At 39.9% G+C, this 18,836-nt stretch overlaps 1 long non-coding RNA gene across 2 annotated transcripts in view; it reads left to right on the forward strand.

Annotated features, from left to right (window-relative positions):
* The window catches only part of LOC135322432 (uncharacterized), a 39,599-nt gene extending 22,501 nt beyond the window's left edge, over positions 1-17,098 (forward strand). Inside the window, exons 3-5 of one of the 2 annotated variants that reach the window (XR_010383012.1) lie at positions 10,180-10,276; positions 14,013-14,256; positions 16,871-17,098. This is a non-coding gene — a long non-coding RNA (uncharacterized LOC135322432). The remainder of the gene's footprint in view (positions 1-10,179; positions 10,277-14,012; positions 14,257-16,870) is intronic. The other variant, XR_010383013.1, reaches the window with a different exon arrangement.
* The last annotated feature ends 1,738 nt before the right edge of the window (positions 17,099-18,836 follow it).

The following is an 18,836-nucleotide window of genomic DNA, read 5'->3' on the forward strand; positions in this document are numbered from 1 at the left end:
TAAATCTAACTACCCCCCCAAAAAAGGAAAGTATTTAAAAAACAATAAACAGTACAAAGGCCCCACACCAGGCTGGGGCGCACTATGTTTTAAAGGCTCCCAGATGCTTCCCATGTGCAGGACGGTGAGAGCTACCCCTCTACATCTCTTCTCGTGAGCTTGTCCACTCACAACCATTAGCCTCTTGAAGCAGGAAAACTACTTGGCTCAGCCTAGAACTTTCTCCCGATTTCTAGACTTTTATTTGCCTATTGGACATCTCTCCTGGAGCCCACAGGCACCCAGCCAGAACTGAATCAGTTGTCTCCTCTCACGACTTGCTCCTCTTCCTGCCCTTCTTGTTTTAGGAAATGGCACTATAATTTAGGACACTGCCAAAGCCAGAAAGCTGGCCGGCATCTTTGACCTCTTCCTGCCCTTCCATCACATCTGTGGCCAATCCGTCCACCTGCTGAAATGTTTTCTTCTCTCTCCTCCTAGCGGGGCCTCAGCAGGCCTTCACATGAACCTGCCAATAGGTCTCCCTGCCTCTATCTTTTTCCTTTCTAGATCACTTTGCATGTCTCCTTTACCTTGGAGGCACACAGAGTCCTGTGTGATGTGCACCTGTGATCTCTCCACCTGGTTGCCTCACCTGCCTCCCACACCCTGTTCTCACTTCTAGACTATTTGCAGTTCCTGGAAGTGACCTGGCTCTCTTTGGCCTCCCTCCTTTGCATGTGCAGCTCCCCAGGGAGAAATGGCCTTAACATTATAACTTCACCTGATCACTTCTAGGGCATCTCAGAACTCACCACAGTGGTTCCCTCCTCTGGGAGAGTGTTGGCTACAGTTCCGGCTCTCTGCCCCGAGCACCCACTGCTGACTGTTATCCAAGCCGTCTTAACAAGCCTCCTCAGCCATCATTTCATGATGAGTCCTGTGCACCTAGGAGCTCCCGGAAGCAGGGACTGTGTCTTTTTTCTCTTTATTCTCAGAGCATGGTAGAGACTCAGGTATAATGGTGGAGGGAACAGTGGTTATTCTGGAATTTCTCTAGAGTTAGGGCCTAGGGGTAACAGTCTGGTTGGAAGAAGGGCTTAGGGGATTTCCCTGAAGCCACATTTTTCAATAAACATTTCATGTTGTTTTTGTCTACTATTTGAAGCTACGAGTCTTAAAACAGATTGACGATTTCTAAAAATTACTTTACCGAAGATTGAGGAAAATGGCAGTTTTCCATATTTAAGAATATTATTTTAATTTTGTGTGACTGGGGTGGTGGAAAATAGAAATGCAAGGGTTACTAAAGCATTGTTATCCCCTTCCCCACCCTCAGGTCCTTTGGACAGAAGAGACAGGGATGTGAGGAGAAGGCTTGGATGGTGGACCGTGCACTGCTTTTAAATTGTGACAGTTAATTTTACTTTTTTTAATTTTCTTTTTTAATGGAGGTACTGGGGTTGAACCCAGGACCTTGTACATGCTTAGCACGTGCTCTACCACTGAGCTATACCCATCCCCCTGATATTTGTGTTTTTAGTGGGCATAATGTGCTGGTAGCAGGTACTTTAGCATCAGACACAGTCACCTGCGTCTGACCATCACGTTAATAACTTTTTCTTGAGCTAGAGAGCTAGTCTGTTTCCAAAAGTTCAATAAATAATCTACATTTTCTTTTTTCTTAAAAAAAGGCATTAACTCATGTTTCTCTTTAGTATCGCCTATAAATAAATGTGATTTTATTAACCGTTTACCAAAGTGTTAACGGTAATAAATATTAAGTACTGGTTTCTGAAGCATCAGTCATCACTGAAGATCCACATTCTGCTGTTCTCTCTCTCTGTTAGTCACCTTACTTCTGGAGTTCTGGAAGCGGCGCCAGGCAGAACTTGAGTAAAAATGGGACACGTTTGAACAGGAAGAACAAGTCCAGCCAGAATAGGAGGCGCGGTGTCCACACGTGGAGACAGATGAGATTACCCAGGAAAAGCGGGCGCTGTTTAGATGCACTTTAGTCTGTTTACTTCTGGGCTTGTCAGCCTTGGCTGCATGTTGGAATCACCAGGGGACCTTAAAAAATGTTGGTGCCTGGATTCCATCACTGCTAACTCGGATGGTACTTAGTGGCCTTTGGTGCATTCTGGCATAGGGAAGTTTTTAAAGCTCCTCTGGTTATTCTAATGTGCAGCCAAGTTGAAGGAGCACTGACTGGAATGGTGTACACAGAAGAGAAGTGTGGTCCTTCATTCATAGTAACAGTAAAAAGGGGGAAAAGAAAAAGTCTTGTATAAGTGTATAAGAAAAGAGGCATTGACTTTTATCCTTTCATAACACCAATAAATAAATGCAAAATATAAATTAGCTGCTATGACATAGATGTAGGAGGAAAGACACATTGGTTTTTATTGTTGACTCCCATTTTTTCACATGTGCCTTCATTATTGCCGCCTCCTTTTCATCGTAGACTAGGTGCCCCTTTGTCTTTAACTAAGTCCCGGTCACTGCTCCCACTTCCGGTTGGGATGTGCACAAAGCAGCATGACTCTCATCCTAAAGTCAGAGAAAGGTTAGGAGAAGCAGGGAAACATTTGTTGAGATGCCATCAGTGTTTGAGCAGTGTTTGAGCTAGGCATTTTATATAATTGGAAATGTAAATTTATTGCTGCCACTCCTGCTGCAAAATTAAAAAAATAAAACTATATATCTTTGTATCAACGTTCCAGAGCTATGAAAAGATGATTTTTTGAGTCATCTGTATTATTGCTTCTTTCCATCAGCTGAGATAATTTAGAGCTGATGGTACTTGCAGTCAGCAGCAGCAGGACAGTATGTTGTGAACATGAATAACTCTTGGAAAGAAAATGCTTTTACTAGGAGCATCTGAAAATGTCTCCAACTATAGATTTAATAAATTGAATCACAGATCTACAGAATGTTGGCACTGAAAAGTTCTGGAGGGAGCAGGTAAAACTCCTCTTTTTATAAATGGAAAAAAATGAGGTTCAGCTACCAATAGAAAGTGACATTTGTCTTTTACAATGTAATAAGCTTCTAATAATCCCCATTATGAATATTTCCCATTGTTTACAACTGAAGATGGGGGTCAAAGCATATGTTGGTAAAAGACTGTACATTCAGAGTTGAAAGCTGAAACTTAGACAAAATTAGATGTTCATAATGCTTTTGAGTCCTGAAAAACAAAAACGTATCATATTGGCAGCATACAAAAAATACTGAAGAAAAGTTTTTTGGTCATTTAAACTGCCAATTTTAAATTTAAAATTGCCAGCTAATAAGTTTAAATTTTCATTAGAACATGCTTGTTGAAAAATTGAAGATGAAAACTCATTTCACTTTATCGTACTTCCTTTTTTAAAAAATTGCCTAATATTTTTTTGTTTAGTTTTTTAATTGAAGCATTTTACTTTACTTGCGAAAGTATGCTCCATTGTTTAGAGAGGCCAGCGTTGTGGTAGTGAGAGCTTGGAAATGAAGTTGCCTAAATTCATATTTGAACACAGCAGCTTGCTTCCTGAGTGATCTTGGACAACTTAACTTCTCTGTGCCATAGTTTCCTATAAAATAAGAATAAGAGGGTTGCTTCTTCATGACTGTGGCAATGACGGGTCAAAGTAATGTACAGAATCTACTTGGAAGACTTCCTGGCACAGAGGAAGGGCCATGTACTTAGGGACAGCTATTATTATACTATATCTGTTTTTATAATCCAGGTAAACCTTGATTCTTACTGATTTCATCTCTTAAAAATATTCGAAATATAAACTCTAAAATGTAAACTCTAAAACTTCATAGTTGTAGCTAATTAACACATAAAGCTCAACCAAGAAACACACAGTGGAGACCAGTTAGCTGCCGACACCTGTGAAACATTCTGTCCTGCACGGACTCTATGCTGTCACTACCGTCACTTCTGAAATCTAAGGCAAGCTCAGGCCTCGTCAGGTACCCAGACCCCCAAGCTCAGACCATGGCAGGGAAATAGTTTACTGTTCACATATGCATTTTCAAAAAATAGTATTAAAATGAACACTGTACGTATTTTGTTGTTTGTTTGACATCGTTAACGGAAAAGAAAAGAACAAAAAAAAGGAAAAAATCCATGCAATTACAAATAATGAGGCTATGTCTGAAAATTATTTTTTTAAATTATGTTTAGGATTTATTGACCAATTAGGAGAAAAGTCATTTCATTGGTGTAATCCCTTGATTGACTTAACTTGTTTTTTTAATTAGGAAGAAGAGAGTTTTCCATTTACCACCTGGGGAAAGTTTATACATATAACCCTTTGTGCAAGTGCTCTTTTTCTGGGTAAGAACCTGCCACAGACTTTTTAAAATCTAATGTGAAATCCTGAGAAAACTGAAAATCAAGCTGGGAACTATGAAGTCTCATAGAGAAAACTTTTTCCAGAGAACATCTGAGCCAATGCAGGGCGCCACTCTGGAGGTTCCACAGTCTCTTCTGCTCACAGTGCTTCCCCCTATTCTTTTCACCTCTTTTGTTCAAATCAGATCAGTGGTTTAGGATTCTCCAGGGTCTGATTAAGAGACCAGATGGAGGCATTAAGATTTCTAAAATTTTCCAAGAGTAACAACCAAGGTAAAATATCTAAGAATAACCTAAGAAAAGGATAGTAGGAACTATCAAAAAATAAAAGTAAAAACTACTGAAAGATATAAAAGATGCTTTAATCACATGATTCTAGATTAAAAGATCATATCTCCAAAATATCAGAAGTTATAAAATTGATTTGGGGTTTATTGTGAATAAAATCATATTAGTAATATAATAATTAATAAGATAATGAGACTTTTAGTAGTTCAAGAATAGCCAGATTAGAAAATAGGACAGGAAGTCCAGATATGGGCTCTGATATCAATAATAATTTAATATAAGAGATGGAAGGCATTACAAATCAGGGAGATAAATAAAGGTTATTCAGTGAATGGAACACTCGTTAGCTACTTGGGGGGAAAAGAAAAGATTGAAATCATACAGTGAACCATATATTGTGATAAATTCCAGAAACATTTAAAAAGTAACACAATTAGAAAAATACTAGAAATAAATATGGATGTTTACACAAACTCTAGATGAACAGTAAGTTTCTGAGGAAAGTATACAAAGATTTCCATGCATCAGAAGCATCCTAATTTTAAACAAATCACCAGAGGATGTTATTTGTTTACAAATCCAACAAGGGGCTAATTCCTTCAATACATAGAGAGTTCAGATCACTTCAAAGGTAACATCAAAAAATCTCAGGAGCATAGAAGGCAGAGAAAAGGAACACACATTCACAAAGAAAAATAGATGTCACACTCCAATGGTAATTCACTCAGTGCACATCAAAATGAAGTAGTTTTCCACCTCTCAAGTGACACAGCTCTGTTTATGAGGATGAAATGCCAGTGATCACCAATCCCATGCCTAGGTTACTGGATATTTTTTGTGAAGTATGGTTGATTTACAATGCTGTGTTAATTTCTGGTGTACTCCTAAAGCTTTCTTAGAAAGCAGTCTGGCAGTTGATATCAAGAGTCAAAAATATTCCTATGTTTTAATCAACTAATTCAGCTTCGAAAAACTTTTAATCAGGAAGTATTTCAAAATGGCAGGGAAAAGTAAGTACGGATGCAAGTCACAGACATATTTTTATATGTATATATATATATATATATATATAAAATCTCAGCCAAAATATTCTTCCAAACGTTCACAAAGTAGAATAGTTTGCAGCCATGAAAAAGTGTGTCCATGAAAATATTTTATGACATGTCAAAGTGTTACACTTACGATAGGCTTGAGAATAAAATTAATATATAAAATGATTTGTAATATACAAACAATGTACCCTTCTGAAGGAATTATGTCTATAGGTAGAAGCATTTTCCTTATTTTATTTTTTATTCATTTTCAGAGTTGGAGTCCTTTCATTGTAGGTGACAAAATCAATTTCCAATGTGTTTAAACAACACCCAAAATTGGGGATGCATGGGATTTATTGGTTCCTGTAAATGAAAACCTCAGATCTGAGGTCTGGCTTCAGTCAAGGAGAGATACTCTAGCCCAGATGATGTCAAGGCCTGGTCTTGTCCTGTCTTCATTCTGTGTCCAATGATGTCTCAGCATGCTGCTTCTAGGCACTCAGCATCCCAGATCATCCATCCAAACCAAGAGAGGTCTCTTTGGCAGCTTCCTTTCTTGATAGAGGAAGCTTATCATTCACATGGGCACAAGCACCTATCTCCTCACATAATAGTGGCTCTTACTGGGTTATTTGCCAATTCTCCAATCATGTGTGAGGCCAATACAATGAGGGGTATTATTTGTCTTAAACCAACTGAGATCTACCTCTGGTGCTTCAGAAAGAGTTGGTTAATCGAGCTTAAATCACAGGACTAAAAACAAAAGGGAGGTTATTTATCCTAAAGCAAATTCTGGGCCCTCTTCTAAGACTGGGGACAGATCCAGGACAACAGTTCTGTCCAGTACTGAGTACTTTCAAATTATCTTTAATGAGCAAATGTTAAAATTATGATCAGAAAAGATGATAAATAAGAAGAAACTTGAGGAAGGATAATGGAAAGCTTTCCTGTTTCATAAGAAATATTGAACCCATTAAGTGCTTGGAAGAAAAATGGAAATGTGTCAAGTTTGTAAAAGTTCTGAAATGAATTACAATTAATTTCACAGACCATGTAGTAGACAGTGCTCTACAGTTAGTGTGTCTTTGGGCTCTTTGAGTATTTCAGTTCTTTCACTTAATAGTTGCTTCATTTGGGGCAAATTGCATCATCTCTATGTGGCTCTATTTCCTCATCTGTAAAAGAGATATAATATTACCTTCCCAACAGGGTGATTGTGAGGATTTAGAAAAATAGATGTGTGCTGAATCAATAGTAAGCATTTAAACAATCTTAACTATTAAGTTTACTTAATACATAATTAAAAAATTATTATGGAGACTTTTTAAAAATGCATAGTATTTAAATAGCCTATATGTGCTGTACAAGAGACGAAGGCTTAATATACCTTGTATAATACATTTTTCACAGCCTTAACTAATTTTCACATTTAATCACACACACACCAAAAAGTTATTCCTTTCACAATCATGAAGACTTACTGTGAAGAAAAGGATGATGAAAGAGAGTAGAGGAGAAAATAAAATGCTTTCTCTACAAAGTGATGGCTTAAAAACTAAGAAAAACACCTTTTTAAGACTTTGGTCACCATATTCATAGCTAATACTTAGGTATAGTTTTTCACATGCCTGTGGTTAATGTTCTAATTGTTTTCACAATTAGTAAATCATTGACTCATCACAATAGTCCTATAAATTGCTATTATTATCCCCCCATTATATGGGTGAGGAGATTGAAGCCCCTAGAAGTTAAGAAATTTGCACAAGGCCCCACAGGTAGCATCGGAGCTGGGATCCAGATGCAGGAGTGTGGCTCCAGGAGGGGCTTGTAAACACTCCATCTGCTCTCCCCTGCAGGTGCAAGCCAGCCTCCCGCTGTTACTGTAAATAACATGATGTGGTTCACCTAGTCTTGAAATTCACATTCTTTGTAGCTTTCTCTCTGGGGCAGCCATCAGGAGCAGCCAGGGACCCTGAGTACATGCTTCTGGACTATGACCAAGAAGGTAGATGGAAGGAAAACAGTTTAAAAATGGGACCTTTAATGTGCATTCTTCAGTGGGCAGAAAAATACCTGCCTAGTGAGGAACTGAAGCCTTACCAGCCACGTGCAAATTATGCTTCAGACACTCCCGTTGCCCTTGAGTCCACACAGTCAGAACTACAATGGATCAGGGACATGAATCTTGTGCAAATGCAGGGAGTAGGAGTACCTGCCATTTTAAGATCTCAAGGAGTATGAAAAGCATGTGAAGCTTTCATCAGCAGAGACCTGCAGTCACTTCCACTATTTCCCTCAGGGCATGTCCACAGCTTCACTTGTCCTATTAAGAATGAAGATGACAGCTAGCACCTGCTGAACCCTGAATCAGTGATAGGTTCTCCCTTGAAAGGAAGCATATCCCCTTCATGGGTTACAACTAGTTCATAACCTAAATAATTCTATAGATGTAGAAGGGATACTTTCATTGGTTCTGCTATCACAGACTTATCTCCAAAAGAACATGCCACCAGTTACTCCATTTTCAGCCATTTAAAGATATACTTAACAGGCTTCCTTCTTTAGTGCAGTTTTAGGTTTACAGAAAAATTCACAGAAAGTGGAGTTCCCATATATTCCTTATGCCCTGCACACAGCTGCTCCTGCTGTCAGCATGTTACATTAGTGGATGCACTCATTCTTTTTGACATCCTTCATTCCTCCTCCCCTAAATTTTAACATGCCGGATATTCACGTCTCTTGTGGCATTTACATGCGATTTACATCACTTCTCAGGTTTATGTGAGGTTTACAGCACGTGCATGTTGTCTGTTTAAGCGTAGATTGGGGGCAAGTTTTCTGTGTAAAAATATGATCATTAGTGAGCCTTATGCTGCTGGGCTTTTGGGTTGTCAGGTCCTGTTGACCATTGCTTCAGTTATTGGGATCATTGTCTATGGACTTTCAGTGTTCATTGTATTTTCAGCAGAACTTCCCAAGAACCTGAATGGAAGAGACCCAATCCAGAAGTACCTGACTGCAGGTGGGCCACGCCCATCACTGCTTCCCTCATCAGTTTTAACATCATCGTGACCCTGAACGCCATATATGAGAAAGTGGCAATCAAGATGACTGAGTCTGTTAAGCTCCTTCTGCAGCTGAGGTCATTTCTACACCAGTTTTAGAACCAGGTCAAAACAGAGACTTTATCTTTTAGGCACTTCAATTCCAGTACATTACAGTCTTTAGAAAACTTCAAGTGTAAACGTATTTTCTCTAGCTTTTATGAGAAGTGAATTAGCTGCAGCTATGCATTAGTAAAAGGGACAAAGAAAGCTTTAGAATGTCCAAGCTCTGTGTAAATATGTCAGTGCTTAATAATAATTTCAATTACATTAGATCATGTACCCTATTGTTGAAAGTAAATAGTCTCTCTATTGCAAATAAGTGGAAGATGGTCGTGGTTCCAGTGGCAGATTTGCTTGTGCGTTACGGAGAGGACAAGTAATCACACTGTCATGTGTCCTCCCCCCATGCTGTTCCTGTTAGTGTAGCTCCATTCTCATCAGCTGTGGCTTCTATAACAAATGTTTCTTGTCTCTGGCTTGTATCCCAGCCAGCGGCTTAGGGGCCCTAGTTAACTGCTTCCCACACACTGCATGTGCCTGGGTCGTTCTCCCAGTTGTCTGCTCAGTGGTCATCTTCTGAAAACACTAAGACCAATTCAAATTTTGAACTAGGAGAATGTTTTATGTTCCCCAAATGCTTCTAGCAAGTTGCCCCGTGTTTTGTTTGTTTTCTTCAATAGTCCTACCTTCCTGCCGTTCAGGGAGACAAGAGAATTTCTCTTAGCAGGATGTTTAGAAGTAGCTTTCTTTCAACTTACACCTGACAGAGGACAGTTCTTGCCCATTGGATACTGTTGTGCTTATAAATTTTAAGGAACGGGTGATTTTGTTTTTTTTTTGCCTTGTGTGATATTGCATTCATAGTGGGAGAAACTCTTACAACAGTGTGTACAGTTGGAATTAACATAGTAGCTATTTTAAGGAATTCAAAACAGCTTATATGAAAAAAGTGTGAATTGTGTATATATATATATATACATATTTAGCTTGTTAACTCATGTGTCCGTGGCTTTGATTATGGTCTCAAAGCTGTTCACAGTTTTACAGACTTAACTTTTCTTTATTCTAGCTGCAGAGATCCCAAGGACCAGACTGACTGTGGGAACAACCTAGCCATGAAGGTGTTCTTCTTCCAGTTTGTCAAATACTACTCCTCGTGTTTCTACATCACATTCTTTAAGGGCAGATTTGTGACTTATCCTGGAGATCTGGTCTATTGGCTGTGAAAATACAGAAATGAAGACGTGTGAATACAGCTTTGTGTTCTGACAGTCTAACCTGTTTCATGTTTTCTCTTAGTTGCCCAATGAAGAGTGTCTTTACTCTCTGTTCCTTAGATTTTTTTAGGCATAAAATAATGACTTTATTTCATGTTAGAGCTATCTAAAATTTAAATGAGATTTTCTTTCTAATATTCCAGTGTGACCCAGGTGGCTGTCTCCTTGAACTGATGATGCAGCTGACAATAATCATGGGAGGACAGTCCATCTGGAATAACATACAGAGGTGTTACTTCCGTGAGTACTAAGTCATGTGATCTTGGGGTGAGAACGGCCCACCCATCCAAGTAATTTTCCTGCATGAACATCTCTAAAACAGGGGAGACTCTCTGCTTATTAAAGCTCTCCAGATAAGATGATCCAGCCAACAGTGTAAACATACCTCCTGTTTAATAATTATGATTAAATTCCTTCCTTTTTATGTTTAAATTAAATCCTCAAGTGCTATAGTTTCTGCTTATTAGCCCATCACTGGGGACTGACTGATCAGAGCCCGTTGAGAGATGGCCCTTTTTGGGGCCATGAACTAAGTTTTCCCACAACTTCCCGCAACTTTCTCCTCCTTTTATACATGCATTTAAAAATCCATAACAGGAATTTGTTGAGTGCCTAGTATGTGTTAGTCACTGTATTAAATGTTGTACATATATGTGTGTGTGTGTGTACAATTTAATCACCCAAAAAATCCTTATTCTTATCTTCCTTTTCAAATGAAGATCCTGTGGCTTAAAGAGGGTAAATGATTTGCCCAAGTTCTCATTGCCAATAAGAGACCACTGTGGGACTCAGATGTAAGACCCTATCTCATGGAATTCATGTTCTTCTAAGAACAGAGACTCCCTTGGTGTCCTAAGGCACAGGGCTACATAATGTTTTAAGAGACACTTGTCTAAAATAATAACTACAGAGGTTTTGACTTACTGTTCTCTTCCTAAAAATGAGAAAAGCAGATGTTAGCAAAGGTCACACTGTCCTTTGGATTTTCACATAAGCCCTATCCCATATCAAAGTGGACATTCCAGTGTTATCTGCAATTTCTGAACATTTCAAGGAGCTTAGTGTATTCACTTTCTGTTGTAACAAGTATCCCCAAATGACATGGTAGTAGGAAGAAAAAAGAAATAGTCTCCACTAAATAACACAAATTTAACCTTGTAGGGTTCTTGAACGCAGGAGCCTGCTGAAGTCAAAATATTGGCACGGCTGTTTCTGAAGGCCTCAGGGGAAACTGTATCTTTGACTTTTCTGGCTTCCAGAGGCCACCTACGTCTCTTGGCCTGTGACCTCTTTTCCTTCTCTCAAGGTCAGCATGGTTGTTTGCCTCTGACTCTGATCCTGTGGTCAAATCTCCTCTCCTCTCTCCCCTCTCCTGTCTCCCTCTTCCTACTTTAATGACCCTGGTGATTACAATGGGCTCACCTCTATAATCCAGCTCGTCTCTCTTAGAGAAAGCTGGTTAGCAACGTTAACCGCATCTGAAATCATAGACCCCCTTTGCAAGGGAAACTGACCTCTTCCTATTTTCTGGTGATAAGGACATAGACATATTGGGGGGGGGAACATTTTTCTGCCCACCACACTAAGCTTTTTAAGATAATTTCTGGCTTTGAGTTTCTGTCCTCATGAAACTGTTGATCTCTCTTCTGTCTTGCCTTCCACAAAATCATTCTGCTCCTGGCCAACCGAACTGCATTGCTCACCACTCTCTGTGGTGTCCCCCAAAACCAATTACACAAGCAATTCTTACTGTTGTTTGGAGCATGGAGGAGAAACTCAAACAACTTGAATTTTGAAATAAAAACCTCCATCATTTTAAAATCTTCCATGCCACTATAAAAAAAATTATTTTTTAACTTCATTTTTTAATTTTTAAACTATTTTAAACTTTGTAACTTTTTTTAAACTTTACTTTTTTTCTTACCATCCTTCATTGTAAGCTCCAGAAACCTGCTATTCTGCCCACCGCATCCAAGTTCCCTTTCACTGTTTCTCCTCCCTTCCCTAACTTTCCTTCACTCTCCCTTATTACCAATTTTCTGTCCATTCTCTTTATAGGGCAGTTAAATTATTTTTTCTTTCCTTCTTTCTGTTTTTGCAGAGTGAACACATTTGTGTGTCAGTGTGTCCTTCCGCATTTCTTCACAAGGTCTTCATCTTTCAGCTTCAGGATGGATTACTGTGGTCTGTCTCTAAACAAAGGCATTTCCCTTGTCCCCCAGCTCACCATGCCCCTCAAAAAAAAGATTCTGATCTTTGCTGTGAAATGAATCTTTTTTTTCCCTACTGTGCAGTAGACAACTCTTACCCTGAGCTCACAGTCAGATTTCTCCAGAGGAGTAAAAGTAGCTCATGTGCAAATAATACTACTTTTCTCTGTGAAAAGAAATAGATCAGATAGAGGAAATACTTAACTCAGATTACTCAAAAGCATTTCCTGAAGGAAATAGGTTAATTATTTAACACTAAATTTTGTTGAATCTGGTTATCAGTGAGCTATTTTTACCAATCAAGAAGGATATATTTCCTAAATTGGTACTGAGCAATTCATGTGAAATGAAACTTGCTCACATTAACTAGTTTAAAGTAAAGGATGCATTATAGTATCTGTGGTCTGTTTATACCTTCGCTTAAGTAAGCACATTGTTGTAGGTTCCAGTGAGCTGAACTTTGCCTACATGTATTTCTACTCTGGGCTAAAATATTTAGGGAAAATATTTTGAATTATGTTTCCCTTTTTTGAATACCAGAAATTCTGAATGGTAGCCAAGTTTGAGGGTGGCTTGTGTTTTCCTCACTGCCTCTTCTCTTTGTATAAGGTGCCAGTTTCCTTCTTAATTTTTCATATAAAATCCTAACATACTAAAGATCTATCAATTACTCTTGCTGCCCCAAAACTATACCCATCCTCAAAAATACATAGGAAGGGAAAAGAAAACTTATCAAAGTTAGTGACTATTTTCATGCTATTTAAATATGTCTAAAGGAACATAATGAAATGAATTTTACCATATCTCACCTGCCTCCACCCCCCAATCCCATGTGGGTTTGTTGAGTAGGATTCTGGGAGCAAATGAAGAAGGACAGTGATGCCGTGATCCAGGCTCTCTCTGGGGTCTCCCCAGCACTTGGATCGGCACTTGGTATAAAGTAGGTCTCAGTCCGAGCCAGCTGAGTGAGTGAGTGACTCACAGGCATCGAATGAGTAACATCAGTGAATTAACAGCATTCTTTGTAGGACTCAGAGAATAAGCTGAGTGCCCTATGGCCTTCCCAGCCTCACGTACTATTTTGATGTTGGGGTCATTTCTGGGAATGTTATTCTGTACTTGACAAAAGTCTAGTACAATTCCAGGGTTAAGTAACTTGCCCTAGGGAAATTTTATGATAAAATATTAAGAAAAATGGTTAAATGCCCAACATGACATAGCACTGTCCTTTGGTGTTTAGATAATGTATGGCTGTAATTTTCTTACTTTATATGCTTTCTACATTTTCCACCGTGTGTACGCACTACTATATAGTAAGACAATGCAAATATTTAAAAGAGAAAATCTCTCTTCTCCAGATATGATTTGGTTAGAGGATGAGTCAGATAGATATATTAAGAGAATCTTAAATATATGTGTCCATAATTCACTCTTTAAATCCAGGAACAGGAAACTCAGGAATGAAATAGATTAAGAGAATCAAAGATACTTGTATTCAAGATTAGCAAGTAGGAGTGTCCTCAAAAGAAAAGGTGATTATCTACAATTCAGGGATTAAATGTGATAATGAACGTACAAAGACAACATGAAGTAGAAAATGCCACGTGGGAAGCACTGAGTAAAGGGCAATTTACCATGATTATGCCAATATGTGTGGTCAATTCCCAAGCAAATTATTGTGTAACCCCTGCTAGAGGGAGAAAGCTTCCAGCCTTGGCTGGAGAGTGTGGAGGATCCAGTGTCTGTATTTTTTAAAATGTCTACAGGTGTTTCTCATGTGCAAATTGGTATCCCTGCATGAGAACCATAAACCAACAGAAAACCCAAAAGACCGAGGACAATGATGGGTTGCTGACAGCCCAAGCTTTTCTGCCACAGAAGAGTGGTTCCAGTCAGGAAGACTGAGCAAGAGGCTCAGAGTCTTAGCTAAGGACAAGCAAGTCGGGACTTCTAATACGACCTAATGTCATCGACGGGGGAGGGCAGTTCAGCACAAGAAGGGAGCACCAGGTGAGTTAACATGGAAGTTACACCCTGGATCCAAACCGTGATGGATTTGGGTCCCGGAGGGTTAAAGCCCTGCTTCCGTTGGGCATGGACCGCATTCCACAAGAGGCTGAGACAGGAATTATGAGGCAGAGAAAAATTCCCCCAGGGGACTCCCGAGTCTGGGTGCCTGGAAGGGTGATGGACGAGCGCGGTCCCAGCTCCACCCGCACCGCAGGGCTCCGAGTGGCTGTGGAGCTTTGCGCTCCCGGCCGGACCTCAGACCTGACTGCAATGCTCCGGGCTGCGGCCTGGGGAGCGGCGTCAGGAGCAGGCTGTCCCCGTCATTCTCGTAGGTGCTGCAGTGACCGCCACCCCGGTGGCCACGGCGTTCCCAAGCCAAAGGTCTAAGTGACTTCAACCTTATTTACAGGTGACCACAGCTGGTTAGCCTGTGTTGCTCAAAAAGAAGATCCCATATGGGGTTTTGATGTGTTAGGGGGTTTGCTAATACCTGGCCTGCTTTGAATCGTTTCATCTTGACAGCAGCCTGGGCAGTCGAAGTTTCACCTCCCAATTTTATTTCAACATTTTTGTTGAAAGTATAGTTGGTGTAAAATATTGTGTTAATTCTTGGTATACAGCATAGTGATTCACATATACATACATATATATATATATATATTCCTTGTCATATACTTTTCCACTATAGGCTATTAAAAGTTATTGAATGTAGTTCCCTGTGCTATACAGTAGGATCTTGTTTGAAACAAAAATTACTAAACAAAGTAACAAAGGAAGCAGACTAAACCTATCCATGTATACGGCACAGTTGAGTTTATCTCAGGATTTAAATGTGGTTTTGAGCTCCAGGATCTCTTTATCAACTTATCATATGTAAAGTGCCTGTGGAACACTTCTCAGAAAAATGTTTAAAAATCATAAGATTTAGAGAATAAAGAAGGAAGATAATTATACTGAAAAGCAGGTATCAAAATATAGAAATGGGCATTTTGTGCTACAGTAATATCTGAATTATTGGAAGGACGTGTTGAATAAGAGGATCCAGTGGTGGGTCTACTGACCGCAACATTCTGCCACAGCAGTGAGTGTAAATCAACTTCTGAGATCTGCAACAATTGCATTTTGAATGTAAATAAAGTTAAATAACAAATAAGCCATGAAGTGTGGATTCAGATTCAGGGGTATCTCGAGTCCATATCCCCACCACTTCACAGAGCTCCCTGCTCTTCCCCTAATGTCATTGAAAGAATTGGGGAAAGTTTGTGAAGCGAAGGGCATGTTCCATTGCAAAGAAATCTCGTAGCAACCCTGGGAGCATGGCCAGGGAAAGGTTAACGCTGAGATCAGAGGCAGTGGGAAACCTAGCAGGGGAAGCTCTTTACAAGTCACATCATATACTCTGTGTGTGTCCACGTGTGTGTGCATACAGACGTGTGGGCATGTATGATGTATACACCTGCCTTTCGTGTGAAGACGCCTCACTGTCCAAATTTGAAATCCATCCAAACGTGCAGTGCAGTCAGCCGAAGCTCCGCCAGATGCTAAGTTGTCTGTTGTTGCTCTGTCTCTTCTGCTGAACTCCACGAGTAAACCACGCGCCAGCTGTTGCTTTCAGGAACAACAGCTCTGTAGTCTACAGGTCCATGCCTTGTTTCACTGCCAACTCCGAATTCCTTTCAGGACAAATTGCCATTTGAAAAAGGGGGAAGCATTCAGTTGACCCACAAGCCTCTGAGTGAGGAAAAAATTTAACCTTAGAGACAGCTCTGTGGGACAACATCCAGAAGGGTGCAGAGCACTGGGCTGCGAGTCGAGGCTGTTTCTTTCAAGCTCTGCACTGAATTTGAGGTGGCATGTCACTTCTTTGGCCCTTGATTTGTTCAGCTGAAATTAGGGTCTTGGACCTGTTCGATCCAACGGTAGAGTATCACTTTTCTGCTCAGTGATCCTCCATGGTTCCACAATTCCTTCAGAGGGAAAAATGAACATCCTCACGGCAGCCTCTAAGGCTCCACCCCCCAAAACCACCACTTATTTCCTATTCACTCTGGCCCACACCAGCCTCCATGCTGTCTGTCCAGCGTGAGGGACCTCAAGGCCTGTGATCACTGTTCTCTCTGCCCACACCTTTGCCTCCGTCTTTGCCTTATTCAAAGGTCACTTGCCCCATCCACACTCCTCCCTACCACACATTCCTCGCCCTCCTTTATTTTCCTCTGCAGCACTTATCACCAGCTCACCGACCCTGTATTTCTTTCTTTTACTTATTTTCTCTGACAATTTACAAATTGGAAATGCCATGGTGGATAATAGCAGAGAAATGGGGGAAAAAACAAATGAGGGTAGGTATCTTCTAAAAGCTAAAGTGCCCACCTGAAAAGGAGGTAGGAGATAAAGTAGTAGTAGTCGTTACAATTTTGGTAAACACAAGGTACGTAGTCAGGACTAGTTTTCACAATACTTGAGTGTAGGTAGGCAGCAATAAAAAGAAATTTATCCTGAAAACAAGAAATTAAATTCTTGGGAAGATGATGTGTTCAGCTTGAAATATCAGTAATACTTTTATGACCTTGGTCTGATAATATCTTGCTTTATAATTTGATCTGTTTGACAGATGGGTCATGAATCTAATGATGCCACAGTTTCGGGAGCAGAACAGACCACCCCACGATGGGAATGGGACAACCATCTGTATCCAACGGGCAAACTGGGGTTATTTTATGAATACCCTGAAATGAGTAAGTCATCAGTGGGGATTTCTGTGCTGTCGGTTATACTAGAATATGCTTTGGGTCTCAGAAGCATCGGTTACCGAGCCAAACAAAGACCTAGCATACCGAAACGGATCCCGCTTTTCTCAATTAGATGCAATTATGCAGTCAGGCTTTCAAATAGGTTGCCTGTGTATATATTTGTCAATATTTATGTTGTACAAAGCTGAAGGTTTACTGCCAAGGAATGAAATGGAATACTCATTCAGGTAATTCTCCATCATTGATTCTCAGATCCTTCTGGTCATGTCGTCTAAGGATGAACTCAGAACCGTTACTAGATGTGACTCAGCACGGGCTGCAGCCCGTGTGGCACAGCTGTTGGCTGATATCCTTCTAAACAGAGTCATGTGAGCCCGCCAGCCTGTGCAGAAAGCCCGCAAGAGCATCCTGCCTCATGGCAGCAAGGGTCACAGGGTCACCCCTTCCACACCTCACACCTGCCTTTGACATTTTTCCTATTTCTTCTGGCCGATGGTTTCAGCCTGGTTCCTTGAGTCACCTCATGGCACATCACTGGCTTGAAATCAGGATGAATTTGCTGATCTGGAGTATTGGTAGAACACAGATCCCCTCCTTCTCCAATGTCTTTGTCCATTTCTGTAAATTTGCTTGGCCTTTGTTTCTCTTTGTTTGAACTTGGTTTTGAGCTCTCGGTTGCCTTTAAATTGTTGCATCTCAAAATAGATTTCCATAGGAAACTTCATCTTTTCTATTATGCATGGCGCACTTTTATCTACTAGAAGGCTGATGATGTGCACGTTTTGTATCTGAGACCTTTGAGCTCACCACTGCCTTGAATTACTTTTTTTTTTTAAGCTTAGGAGACAGGAAAGTATTTTTGTCAATAGGCTTTGCATTTATGCATGCCGGTTCATGTCTGCAAGACACCCCATTGGGCTTCTTGTTTATAAGTCTACAGAAAGAGGGAGTTTTCTTTTTCCTAAATTACATGCTATATATATAATAATTGCTTTTAAAATATATAATATACATAGAAACGCATCTGATTCCCTCGGTGAATGAAAGGTCATTTTGTGTCATCTTCAATCAGCTATGCTTTGTGGCCTGGTGTCTGATTTGAGTTTCATCTTTGCTTTTGTTGTGCTTAGTGACCAGGTTCGATTAAGGGTGCAGCTCCTGTCCCTGGTGTAGAAATTATGTTCGTTTTTTCTGCTTATTTTCAAAAGGACTTTAATCCAATGACATGTTATTCCAAAATGAGTCATAATTGTAAATATTTCTTATTGGGGCTATTATCAGCATTAATAATAACAACAACATTCTGAGGGCAGCATATCATTTGGTATTTTAACACACACGAAAAAAGCCTTGGAAAATAGTTATTGTTCTAGTTAAGTCAAATAAAGGTCATTGAAAGGAAAAGTTGTACGCTTTTGGGAGAAATTGATAGGACTTTTAGAACTTTATAGTCTCATTAAAATACTAATTAAATAATTCAGCCTAACTCTACCCTACATAACAGGATGGAGTAACAGCTATTGTAGAGAGATTGTTCAGATTTATTCGTTTTCCTATTCTCTAAATAATCCCTAACGAATTAGAAAATTCAATCCATTTCTGAGAGTAGGCAGTCTGTTATTCTGTATTCAACGCTGGAGTGAAACTTATTTTGTGTTCTTTTCGTTCATGGGAGATAGAATTTCCAAGTGCTTTTTGAATTATTTTTGTTCCTCTCAAATAAAGTGCCTTTGGTGGTGATCTCCTGACCTCAGTTTCCTCCTCCCAGTTTTCCCCATGATCATTAATGACACCCCACCTGCCTTTTTAGTTATGCCACTTAGCTGC

The sequence above is a fragment of the Camelus dromedarius genome, chromosome 11 (assembly GCF_036321535.1).
Source record: "Camelus dromedarius isolate mCamDro1 chromosome 11, mCamDro1.pat, whole genome shotgun sequence".
Lineage (NCBI taxonomy): Eukaryota > Metazoa > Chordata > Mammalia > Artiodactyla > Camelidae > Camelus > Camelus dromedarius.